Consider the following 12,954-nt stretch of genomic DNA (forward strand, 5'->3'; position numbering starts at 1 on the left):
AAGGTGACCCAAGTTCACACAGCTGGTATGTGCCAAAGCTGGGATTCTACTCTGGGTCCTCTGACTCCCTATTCTGCTCTTAATTCAGCTCAACTCAACTGGGTCATGTGAAATTACCCCTTCTGATCTCAGGCTGACTAGATCACGCACAGGTCTGAGTCACTGCCATGAGAGGAGACAATACAAGTATCTGTTAGGAATCTCTGAGAGGTTTGAGTAGGGGTGGAGGAAAGGACCTCAGGCTTGGAGCCAAGGAGAGGTGGGCTCCAGCCTGGGCTCTGCTACTGCCTTGCTGAGTGACCTTCTTCCATTTCCTTCCTCTCTCTGGGCCTCAGTTTCCTCTTCTGTAAAATAAGGACTACAAAGGTCCTTCTAACTCCAATGGTTTATGTTCCTAAGTTGACAGGAAGGTGATGGAATTCTCTTTAGAAATCATAGAACAGAGAATGTCAGAACTGAAAGAAACCTTAGAACATAGAATGTCAGAGCTGGAGGGGCCCTTAGAACACAGAATATCAGAGCTTAGAATATACATAGAACATTAGAAAGGACTTTTGAGGTCATCTGATTCAACCTCTTCATTTTACAGATGGGCAAACTCAGGCTCTGAGAAAAGCAGGGGTTTGAATAAGGTCACATAATGAATGGCTTTGCCTTTCCTTCCTTTCTTCTCCCTTCCCCCTTTCCTTCCTTCTTTTCCTGCTCTTCATGCCTCCCCTCCTCCACTCTGCCTCCTTTGCCCATTTGCTGTCCTGGCCCAGGCTGGTGCTGTCAGAGCCAACCTACCCCCCACTTAGGAGCCGCTTTGCTGCCAGAAGACTGCAGAGACTGTCTCCCACCTCTCACCATCAGTCATTCCAAGCTGGAACAGACCTAGCAATAACTAATGAGACAGGAGTGGGGAGGAATGGAAGGGGAAGCAGGAGCCTGAGGGTCTGGTCCTGGCATCACTCAGTGACTTGCTGTGTGACCTTGAGTGAGTTACTGAACCTCTCTGGTCCTCTGCTTCACCCTCCTAGAAATTATGAGAAGATATGGAAGGTTTGTGCACCTGAAAATGCCCTGGAGAATGTAAACTTCTCCTTATGCTTGATTCTTGAAGTTAAAATTATTAGCCAAAATAACACTTTGCAGGGTATGTGTGGACTTAAATTGTCTCATCACTCAAGACCTCCTCCAATCCTCACAATGCTCCTGAGAGGGGTGCAGGGCAGGGATTGTTACTCCCATTTGGAAAACAGAAATTTTGAGTGGAAGAGGAGAAGAGACTTCAACAAAGTCACACCAATGCATTCAGGAGTGGAGATGGAGCTTAGACCCAGATTTTTGGAGGCCTGGGCTCTGCACTTCCCACGAGGCCAAGCCTCTGGTCCCTCCCAATATTGGGGTGGGCTGCCCAACAGCCCAATCCCTCCTCTGACCCTGGTGGATGAAGGGATGGTAGGTCCATCATTGGCTCCACACATTTCTGCCCCCAACAGACCCTCTCCAAGGTACTGATGAAGAGGAATCATATGGTGGAAAAAGCACTGCATCTGGAATAGCCAGAGGATATAGATTGGAATCCTGGATGTGACACTCAGGTGTAGGTGTGTGCTATGCACCATGACTGGGTGTATGAGTTCATGTGACTCTGCAAATGTCACTGAACCTTTAACTCTAAAATTCTGTGATTCTCTGAGCCTTGGTTGCGTTATCTGACATATGAAAGCTTTGGCAGGTTATGTGTAAGGTCCTGTGATGCTGGTATGTTCTATCCTGGGCACCACATTAGAGCAAGGACATTGAGGAGCTGGTTTGAAGCCAGAGAAAGATGGCCAGGATAATAGGGGAACTGAAGACCATTCTGGGATCAGCTGGAGAAGCTGGAGTTATTTAGCCTTAGGGAGACTTAGGAAGCAAAGACATTGGTATTCAAGGATGTGGACTCCACAGCATCATGAAATTTTAGAGCTGGAAGGGACTTCACTTGGTCATCTATTCTATACATGAAAAACAACCCCCACCAGGAGCAGCAGGGAGAAGTCTCAGAGAGGTAGATTTCAGCTCAATAAGGGAAAAAATTCCTAACAATTAAAAAAAAAACCAGGCTGCCTGGGATGAGAAGGGGAATGGATGGGGAAAGGTAGTGAAAAGGCAGCTAAGTGGTGCAGTGGATAGAGTACTGGATTTGGAGTCAGGAGGACCTGAGTTCAAATCTGACCTCAGACACACTTGACACTTACTAGCTGTGTGGCCCTGGGCAAGTCATTTAACCCCAATTGCCTTCCCCCCGGGGGGAAAAAAAAGGTAGTGAGTTCCCCACCAATGCAGTTCTTCAAATTAAAGGCTGGATGAACACTTGGCAAGATGGGGAAAAAAAAAGGAGATTCCTGCTCAGATATATGGACCAGATGTCCTCTGCAGGAATTCTCTGATGTCAGTGTTTGGAGGGGTAGGGGCTAGAGCCAGGAGAGAGAAAGAGGGGAGGAGAGAATAGGGAGCCCAGCTGCTTCTAGCAGCTCAGCTCCCTGGTCCAAGGCTGCTGACAGAAGCTGAGGGGATCCCTGTTGGGAAGATGTCAGGGAGGGAGGTGGTTGGGGCCTGTTTGACTGAAATGGGACTCTGGCCATGGTGTCTCCTGTCTGAGGACTATCATAGGATCATAGATTTAGAGTAGAGAACTTATAAATCATCCAGTCCAATCTGGATTTATGTTACAGATGAGATAGTAAGGTGGGATGACTTGCCCAAAGTCACAAAGGTCAGCAGCAAAGCCAGGATTCAAACCCAGGTCCTCTGACTTCAAATTCAATTTATTGAGCACATACTAAATGCACTGGGCACTGTGCTTCCCCATTGGGGATAGTAATAATAATAGCTAATATTTCTTTGTGCTTACCATGTGTCAGGCACTGTGCTGTGTATGGGGTTTCGTTGTTGTTTTACAAATATTAACTCATTTGATCCTTACAACAATTCTGGTAGGTAGATGCTCATATGCTTCATTTTATTTTTAAATGTATTTTTAAAAATGAATTTATTTATTTATTTTTAGTTTTCAACATTCACTTCCATAAAATTGTGAGTTCCAAATTTTCTCCCCATCTCTCCCCTCCTTCCACTTCCAGATGGCATGTAAATTGATATAGGTTCAACATATACATTTGTATTAAACCTATTTTCACGTTAGTCAGGTTGTAAAGAAGAATTAGAACCAATGGGAGAAATCATGAGAAAGAAGAAAGAAACAAAAAAAGAGAGAGTAAATAGGATGCTTCAATCTATATTCAGACTCCATTGTTCTTTTTCTGGATATGGACAGCATTTTCCGTCATGAGTCTTTTGGAATTCTTAGATCCTTGCATTACTAAGAGGAGATAAGTCTATCAAAGTTGGTCATCACACACTGTGGCTGTTGCTGTGTACAATGTCCTCCTGGTTCTGCTCACTTCACTCAGCATCAGGTTGTATAAGTCTTTTCAGGTTTTTCCAAACTCTGCTGCTCATCATTTCTCATAGCAAAATAGTATTCCATTAAATTCATATACCACAACTGGTTTAGCCATTCCTCAATTAATGGGCATCCCCCTCACTTTCCAATTCTTTGCCACCACAAAAAGAGCTGCTATAAATACTTTTGTACATGTGGGTCCTTTTCCCATTTGTATGATCTCTTTGGGATACAGTCCTAGAAGTGGTATTGCTGAATCAAAGAGTATGCACAATTTTATAGCCCTTTGGGCATAGTTCCAAATTTCTCTCCAGAATGATTGGGTCAGTTCACAACTCCACCAACCATGCATTAGTGTTCCAATTTTCCCACTTCTTCTCCAGCATTTACCATTTTCCTGTTTTGTCATGTCAGCCAATCTGATAGGTGTGATGTACCTCAGAGTTGTTTTGATTTGCATTTCTCTAATCAATAGTGATTTAGAGCATTTTTTCATATGACTATAGACAGCTTTGACTTCTTCATCTGAAAACTGCCTGTTCATATCCTTTGACCATTCACCAGTTGGGGAATGACTTATATTCTTATGAATTTGACTCAGTTTTCTATCTATTTTGGAAATGAGGCCTTTATCAGAGACATTGGTTGTAAATATTCTTTCCCAGTTTTCTGCTTCTTTCCTAATCTTGGTTGCATTGGCTTTGTTTGTGCAAAACCTTTTCAATTTAATGTAATCAAAATGATCCATTTTGCATTTCATAATGTTCTCTGTCTCTTGTTTGGTCATGAATTCTTCTGTTCTCCATAAATCTGACAGGTAAACTATTCCTTGCTCTCCCAGTTTACTTATAATATCAGCCTTTATATCTAAATTGTGTGCCCATTTTGACTTTATTTTGGTATACTGTGTAAGATGTTGGTTTATGTCTAGTTTCTGCCACACTATTTTCCAATTTTCCCAGCAGTTTTTGTGAGTTCTTATTCCAGAAGCTGGAGTCTTTGGGTTAATCAAACAGTAGATTATCATAGTCATTGACTACTCCGTCTTGTGTACCTAACCTATTCCACCGATCTACCACTCTATTTTTTAGCCAGTACCAAGCAGTTTTGATGATTGCTGCTTTATAATACAATTTAAGATCTGGTATAGCTAGGCCACCTTCCCTTGCATTTCTTTTCATTAATTCCCTTGATATTCTGGACCTCTTGTTCTTCCAGATGAATTTTGTTATTTTCTAGCTCTATAAAATACTTTTTTTTGATAGTTTGATTGGTATGGCACTGAATAAGCAAATTAGCTAGGTAGAATGGTCATTTTTATTCTATTTATTCTATTAGCTCGTCCTACCCACGAGCAACTGATATTTTTCCAATTATTTAGATCTGATTTTACTTGTGTGAAAAGTATTTTGTAATTGTGGTCATATAGTTCCTGGGTTTGTTTTGGCATGTAGACTTCCAAATATTTTATGATGTCTACAGTAACTTTAAGTGGAATTTCTCTTTCTATCTCTTGCTGTTGGGCTTTGTTGGTAATAGATAGAAATGCTGATGATTTGTGTGGGTTTATTTTATACACTGCAACTTTGCTAAAGTTGTTTATTATTTCAAGCAATTTTTTCCTTGATTCTCTAGGGTTCTCTAAGTATATTATTATATCATCTGCAAACAGTGGTAGCTTTGTTTCTTCTTTGCCTATTCTAATTTCTTCAATTTCCTTTTCTTCTCTTATTGCTAAAGCTACAGTTTCTAGTACCATATTGAATAACAGTGGTGATAATGGACATCCTTGTTTCACCCCCCTCCCATCTTATTGGTAATGCTTCTAGCTTATCCCCGTTACATATAATGCCTGCTAATGGTTTAAGGTAGATGCTACTTATCATTTTAAGGAAGACTCCATTTATTCCTATGCTCTCTGGTGTTTTTAATAGGAATGGGTGTTGCTCATCCTCATTTTATAGATAAGGAAACTGAGGCAACCAGAGGTTACAAAGACAAAAATAAAACAAAGCACTCTTTCCATTATACTTGGCCTTACTTCCAAATATAACAGATTGATTTCTGTGATTACATCAGCTACAGGTGGGGGACCAAATTGCCTCCTTCCTCACTCATAAAACCATAGAATATCAGAACTGGAAAGGAATTTAGAACATAGAATGTAAAACCTGGGAGGGACTTTAGATCATAGGATGTTAGAAGTGGGAGGAACCTTAGAGACTAATTATCAACGGCATTTTTTTGTGTCCTGGAACTCCTTGGCAGTGTGGTGAAGCCTGTGGCCTCCTTCTTAGAATAATGTTTTTTTAAATAATTGAAAGAAATGCAAATTCCAGTTAAAGGACAATGAAAATATAGATGTAATTTTTTCCTACCCACATTCATCGAACCTCTAAAATAGATAATATATTCAAAGTGCTTTGCATACCTTAAAGTGCTCTATAAGCTCTAAGCTCTATAGTTAGCTATTATTATTCACTGACCCTTTGGGGGTTCAGTGGATCCCAGGTAAAGAACCACTGATCTAGTCAATTTTACAGATGCGAAAACTGAGGCCCACGGAGAAGTGACTTGCTCAAGGTCTTAGCCAGTGACAGAGACTGGAATAGTGTCCAAGTATCCTGATTCCAAGTCCAGGGTTCTCTCCATTTCTTCAAAGCTCCGATGAAGGCTAATGAACAAGAGACCAGTTGCTAGGAACCTTGGTCTGCGGAGACCTGAAGGCGAGGGTCAAGGAAGGAGGTGTAGAACTCACACTGGGATTCCCTGCTCTCCCTCCCCTCTCTGTAATGCTCAGAGCCGAGGGAGCATAAACTCGGATCGACAACCGACTCGGCCAATAACTACATGAAGCAAGGTGCATTACCTCATCACTTTAGGTTCCCATTGGTCAGTGGCCTGTAGTGGGAGAGAACCCATTCCTTGATCCAGTTTTCAGGTAGGGTTGTGGAACCTGAGCTCAGAGACTCGGATTGCTGGGGCGCAGGCATCAGGAGCGAGTGTGTGTGTGTGTGTGTGTGTGTGTGTGTGTGTGTGTGTGTGTGTTCCTCTCTCCAAAATTCTTGATTGAAAGGAATGGGGACAGGGAGAAGAGAAATGGGGCTCCCCTCCATTCCAACTCCCGACCCCCTACAATAGGTCAGACCGAATCTCAGCTCGGGGTGACAGCGGGGTAGGAGGGAAGAGCCGGAGGCGGGGACTTGTACCCCTAAGCAGTCCCTCTGGTTGGATCAGAATCAGCCCCTCCTTCTCCAGATCTCTGGGGTTCCCTTCCTGGTTACAGATAGTAAGCCGGGTACATGGGAGCAGTCAAAAGCCAGCCCTTGGTTGAGTCCCCCAATACTGTCACAGACTAACTTTTGGGACCTTCAGCAAGTCACTTCCACTTTCTCAGTTTCCACATCTAAAAAGATTTGGGATCAAGGATCTCTAAGGTCTGTTGCCACCCTGACATCTTATGTTCTAAGATCCTTCCCAGCTCTGACATTCTGTGTTCCTAAGAGTCCTCCCAGCTCTGACATTCTGTGTTCCTGAGTCCTCCCAGCTCTGACATTCTGTGTTCCTAAGAGTCCCCCCAGCTCTGACATTCTGTGCACTAAGAGTGCTCCCAGCTCTGACATTCTGTGCTCCTGAGTCCTCCCAGCTCTGATATTCTGTGTTCTAAGGGCCTTCCCAGCTCTGATATTCTGTGTTCCTAAGAGTCCCCCCAGCTCTGACATTCTGTGCACTAAGAGTGCTCCCAGCTCTGACATTCTGTGCTCCTGAGTCCTCCCAGCTCTGATATTCTGTGTTCTAAGGGCCTTCCCAGCTCTGATATTCTGGGATCCAAGGATCCTCCCTGCTCTGACCTATGGACTGTGTGCCTCAAGAGTGAGTTTAAGGCAGCCAGTTTCTGAGCCCTCTTGTTTAAAACTAAAAGAAGAAAAATTTCTGCCTATCCCAGAAAAGTCAGAAATTCCCATTCTCCCAGACATGAGATCAAGTAGTTCATCTCAGACAAAATTAAATCCAATTTAACGTTTATTAAACCCTTACTGTGCTGGAGAAGGATAAAAATCAGACAGTCCTGCTTTCAGGGAGTTTTCACTCTGCATAAAAACACCCACAAAGATATATATATATCTGTAGATATATCTATAGATATATACCCTTTATACGCAAGGATACAAGCCTTGGTTAAAAGCCATAAGGCTTCTTTGGGTTCCATCTCCTGGTCAGTGTGGGCCCCAGGATTGAACCTTTTCTTCCTTCCTCTTGCTGCCCCTCCCCATTCCTCTTGCCTGGCAGTGCTCCCTGCTTGCCAAATTGCTACCCTGGATCATTCCTCTCCTCACTGGGGAGAACCCCAGCTATTCTCCATCATCACTCTTCCCTCAAGTCTGGTGAACTCCACTTTCTTCCCTTTGCCTGCTGCATTGCCCCCTTCCTTAGCTTTCTAGGACCCGGTAATAGCTTGTTTTCCTTCATTAGAATATAAGCTCCTTGAGGGCAGGGACTGTCTTGCTTGCCTGAATTTGCATGCCCAGTGCTTCCTGACACAGAGTAACTGCTTAATAAATGCTTTATCTAAAAATTCATCCTAGAGATCTCAGATTGAAATTCCAGACTATTCCCCTATACTATGTTACCGGAAGGCTTTACAAAGGAATCTGAGCTGGGCCTTGAAATATGGGTTGGTGCATAGGCTATCAAGCTGGGAAAGCCCTCTGCTATGATCTAGTCCAACCGCCTCATTCTACAAAAGAACTAGAGGCCTAGTCCAGGCAACTTACCCAAGTCACACAAACAAGGTATGGGGGAGGTGATGGAAAGGGGAACTGGCAGGACTCACCAAGCTCACGGCCCTTCTCAGGAATTCTGGGAGCCACTCTGAAGGGCAACTTCAGCCAGCTTCAGACCAGCAGCTCCCTGTTTCTTGACTCCTGGGATAGATCTGACCAATCACTCCTGGGAGAACTGCCAGGTACCCATTAGCTGAACCACATGTGAGACATGATGCATTCTGGGCCCTGGCCTTCGACTCAGCCTTCTCCACCCTCAGATGGAGCAGAAGCCAAAACCAGCCATGAAATACTATTTAATTTAAAAGGTCAGCCCTGCTGCACCTTGAGGGAGAGGTTCCAAGGAGTCACATTAATGGAATGTGGCTGTTTAAGGAAGAATTTGACACCTGCCTCACCATTGCTGAGCTTGGAAAAAGAGCCCTGGGCTGGGAATCAGGAAACAAATTTTATACTAGGCTGGAGCACAGATATGCTGTGTGATTTGGGGCAAGTCAGCTACCTTCTCTGGGCCTCAGTTGCCCCATCTGTAAAATGAGGAGTCTGGACTAGATGGAATCTTCCAACTCCAATATTCTCTGTTCTAAGATTCTTTTCATCTCTGATGTTCTAGGGACAATTGTGCCTCCTCAGCTCTGATATTTCATGTTCTTGAGTTCTAAAGCTCTCTCCCTCCTGAAATGACTTTGTATTAACTTAGCCATGTAGATGTTATCCTCCTCCCACTCCTACCCCCAATAGAATGGAAGCTTCTTACAGGTTCTTAGAGGCAGAAATGACTTGGATTTTGTCTTTGTATTCCTAGACCTAAGCAAAGTGCTTTAATCATAGTAGGTACTTAAATGTTAGTTGAACTAAACTGAGTTGAACTGAAATGATTTAAGGGATCTCTCACTTCTAGAATCTATTTGCTATAACCGTTTCTCCCTGTGCCCTCCGTTCTCCCCACCCCCAATGCAAAATCCTGTCCATTCTATCTCTACCATCTGTTCCCATCTTTAGTTCAGGCCCTCATCATCTTTCTTGGATGACTGCAATAGCCTCCTAACTGGATACCAGTTGTCTCCACTCTCCAATCTATGCTCTACACAACTGCTACTAGAATCTTCTGAAAGAATAGGTCTGATCATGTGACTCCCTGCTCAGAAAGCTTCCAGGACTCTTCATTGCCTCTCGGATCAAATACAAACTCTTCCACCTTGCGTTAAAGGGGTCTTTGTAATCTGGCTCCAGCCTACCTTTCTGGCCCCATTTGACTTCATTGCCCTTCCGTTCTCTGCATTCAAGCTCGAATGATCTGCCAGCTCTTCTATTCCACACTCGATCTCCTGCTTCCATGAATTTGCACAAACCATCTCCTACCACGGGAATGAATTCTCACCTCTGCTTCTTGGAATCCTAGTCTTCCCTCAAGGCTCAGCTCAGTGACCACCTCTTCTAGAAAGCCCTCCTTGGTCCTCCCCTCCCCCCAGTTGCTGCTGCTTTCTCGTTTCTCAAATTATTTTGTCCTTATTTGTCAATGTGCATGTTATACCCCAAGTGGAATGTAAGCTTTTTAAGGATAGGTATTATTTTGTTTCTGTCTCTGTATCCCCAGTGCTTAAGAGTGCTTGGTGCATCATGGGAGCTTGATACATTTTTGTTGAACTGAATGGGTTTGGTGTCTTTTGGTTCTCCACTTCCAACCCCCAGTGTTGGGTGGAACGTCAAGGTCCTATGTCTAACCAGAGTGTCTTTGGAAGAACCCAGGCCTGGCTGAGTCTGCATGCAAAACAAATGGATGGAGCCCTGGGTATGGGTCTCCCTACATTAGCCCCTTGACATTCAGAAAGGAAAGAGTATAGTGAATCAGGATGCCAAGGGGCAAGATCACAGATATAAGCAGTAGCAAAAGAGAAGGTGTCATCTCCAGACCAGATCAGACAGCAGCTCTCAACCTAATGTGGTCCCAGTATTTAATAATAAAGTTCACAAAGCCCTTTACATGAATTATCTCACTTGATCCTCACCACAATCTTGTCAGGTAGGTACATCAGATATTACTCTCACCTTTTTTTTTTTTTACAGATGAGGAAACTGAAGCCGCGAGAAATGACCTGCTCATGGTCATACAATGTGGGTCTCTCTTGACTCCCAGTACAACAGTCTTTCCACAACATCAAGTTACCTGCCTAAATCACCTGGAGGAAGCTACTTAGAGTCTCCAAGGGCTTGAGTGGCCCTCAGACACCATCTTGTCCACTAATTCCTCAGTCTACATGTGGGGAAACTGAGGCACAGAGAGAGGAAAAGGATTGTCCTAATGCCATAAAATAAGTTAGTTGGAGTCACTGACACTTGAATTCAGGGTTACTGGCTCCCTGCACAAGCTGCAAATCCCCCGATCCAACAAATGCAGGCGCGCGCGCACACACACACACACACACACACACACACACACACACACACACACACACAAAATGAGCCCCAAGGCTGAAGGCTACTGAGTGAGTCACCCATTCTTTTTGGAAAACCTGGATGAGATGGGGAAAAGGTTGAAAGAAAGCAGGGGCAGCAACACTATGATTAAGACAAAATTCTCTTTTCTCCTAATATGTCCTTCCCTTTCTCAGGGGCAGGTGTTCAGTAAAGTGCTAAAGTAAACATTCCCTGATGTTTCTTCTCTCACTAAATATTTTAAATCTGCTTCAAACAGCTCCCTCTTAGAAAACTTTAGCTCTTGACCTCCTCTGACTGCTCCTCCTAGAGCAACCTTGCGGATTCGAATTTCTCACCAGCCTGTTCTGGGGTCCCTTCGACATCCTCCTCAACATTCTTTCCTGCCAGCCCTTCAGTGAATGTTTCTGCCCCTGGGCTCTTAGGTGGCTTTTAGCCAGGGCTTCCTCTCAGACTTAGTCGTGGTCCACAACTGAATTCAATTCGTTAAATCAAACACTTGTTAAGTATTTGATATGTATGAGCAAATACCTGTTTCTGGCACTGAGGAAGCAATGACCCCCCCAAATGACACTACCCTCGAATAGTTTACAATCTAGGGGTGCTGGGGAGGAGAGTATAGGACAAGCTCACAGAAGTAGGAGACGAGAGAGCATATCATAGGAACAAAATAGATCCAGGCAAAGGGCTCCAAGAAAATCTGAGGATCCAAAGATCATGGAGATTTGACACCAGAGGACTGAGGTTTGAATCGGTTCTGAGCTTCAACTACCTGTGTAACCTTCCTGAAGTTACTTCGTGAAGGCCCTCTCTGGGCCTCAGTTTCCTCAACTGTGATATGAGACAATTGGACTGGATGACCTCTAAGGTCCCTTACAGTCCTGAGTTAATGACCCTATGGCTTCACTCACAATCCCTGTGGCCGCCTAAGTCAGGGGTTCTTAACCTAGTAGAAATAGATTTCAGGGGTCCTTGAAACTGAATGGGAAGAAAATCACATTTTTCTTTTCACTAATTTCTAACTGAAAGTATTTCCAACATTATTCAGAGAAGGGGGTCCATCTGCCAAAAGCATCTATGACACGCACAAAAAAGACTGAGAACCCCTGGCCTCTGCCAGGCCAAAACTCCCTTCTCCAGTAGGGGTTGTATTCTCTAGGTAGGTCCCTAAGGTCAGGGACCAGCTAGCTTTTATATTGGTATTCCTAATACCGACAGCGCATCGTGCTTGGCACAGAGTAGGTAAAATGTCAACGGAGGGAGTATCACCAGCCCCATTTCCCAGACGAGTAAAGCAGGGCTCAGATATGTCAAACAACTTTCTCTGCTCACGCAGCAGAGACGGGATTCGAACCCACATCTTCCTCGGAAGAGCCACGTAGAGAGGAGAGAGAACTGCCGGCCCCAGCGGCTCTGGAGGAGCTTCCAACAGGCTGACGTCCTCCAAGCGGGAACCCCAGCTTGGAGCTCCCTGAGGGCATCATTAACTTAAAAAATGGTTCGTCTGATCTCCCCTCCAGCCGTCCTTGCGTGCCCCACGCGAGGAAAATACCTGTTCTCCCTTTGAAGCCTGATTGACTAACAACGTGGAGATTAATGAGTGATTCTGGGCCTCCTGCACTTCCTCCCCATCGACAAAGCCGAGCGTTCTCGGGCAATCGCAATTAACCACATGTTCGTGGGCGACCAACTCGCCCCGCCGGCCCGGCCTCCTTGCCTGCCTGCCTGCCTGCCTGCCTACGCGGCCGCTCCCCCTTCTCCAGCCCCCTCGCTCTCCCTCCTCCCGCCTCCACTCCCCAGACACTGCCTTTTCCTCAAGCTAACAAAGTGCTCATCGATTTTCTCCTTTTTTCTCCTCTCCCTTCCCCTCTAACACAGCTCAGATGGGCTTCAAGGGGGAAAAAAATCTCAGCTCAGAGGAGTAGAGCTGGCACTTGTTTCTCCTGCCTCTCCTTTGGGAGGCAGCCTGCAATACATCGAAAAGGTTCTAGTTTTGGAGTCAGAACACCGAGGTTCAAAACCTGCCGTTACTCGCCTCTTACTTCATTCCTAAAATAAAAGAGTTGGACTCCTGAAACTCTAAAAAGTCTTTTCAGCTTTCAATCCTATATATAGGTGGCCTTTGCTCTCTTTGTATCTCCTCCATAAGATACTTAGCCACCTGGAAGGGCAGTGGGAAGGGCCCTGGGCTCTCATACCCCAAGCTGGCATGCCAAAGTTCCTGAAAGTCTCATTGGAGGATAGAGCTCTGAATTTGAAGTCAGGGGACATGAATTTAAGTCCCTTCCGTACCCCTGGATT

The sequence above is a fragment of the Phascolarctos cinereus genome, unplaced genomic scaffold (assembly GCF_003287225.1).
Source record: "Phascolarctos cinereus isolate Bilbo 61053 unplaced genomic scaffold, phaCin_HiC Scaffold_4;HRSCAF=312, whole genome shotgun sequence".
In the NCBI taxonomy this organism is placed as follows: Eukaryota; Metazoa; Chordata; class Mammalia; order Diprotodontia; family Phascolarctidae; genus Phascolarctos; species Phascolarctos cinereus.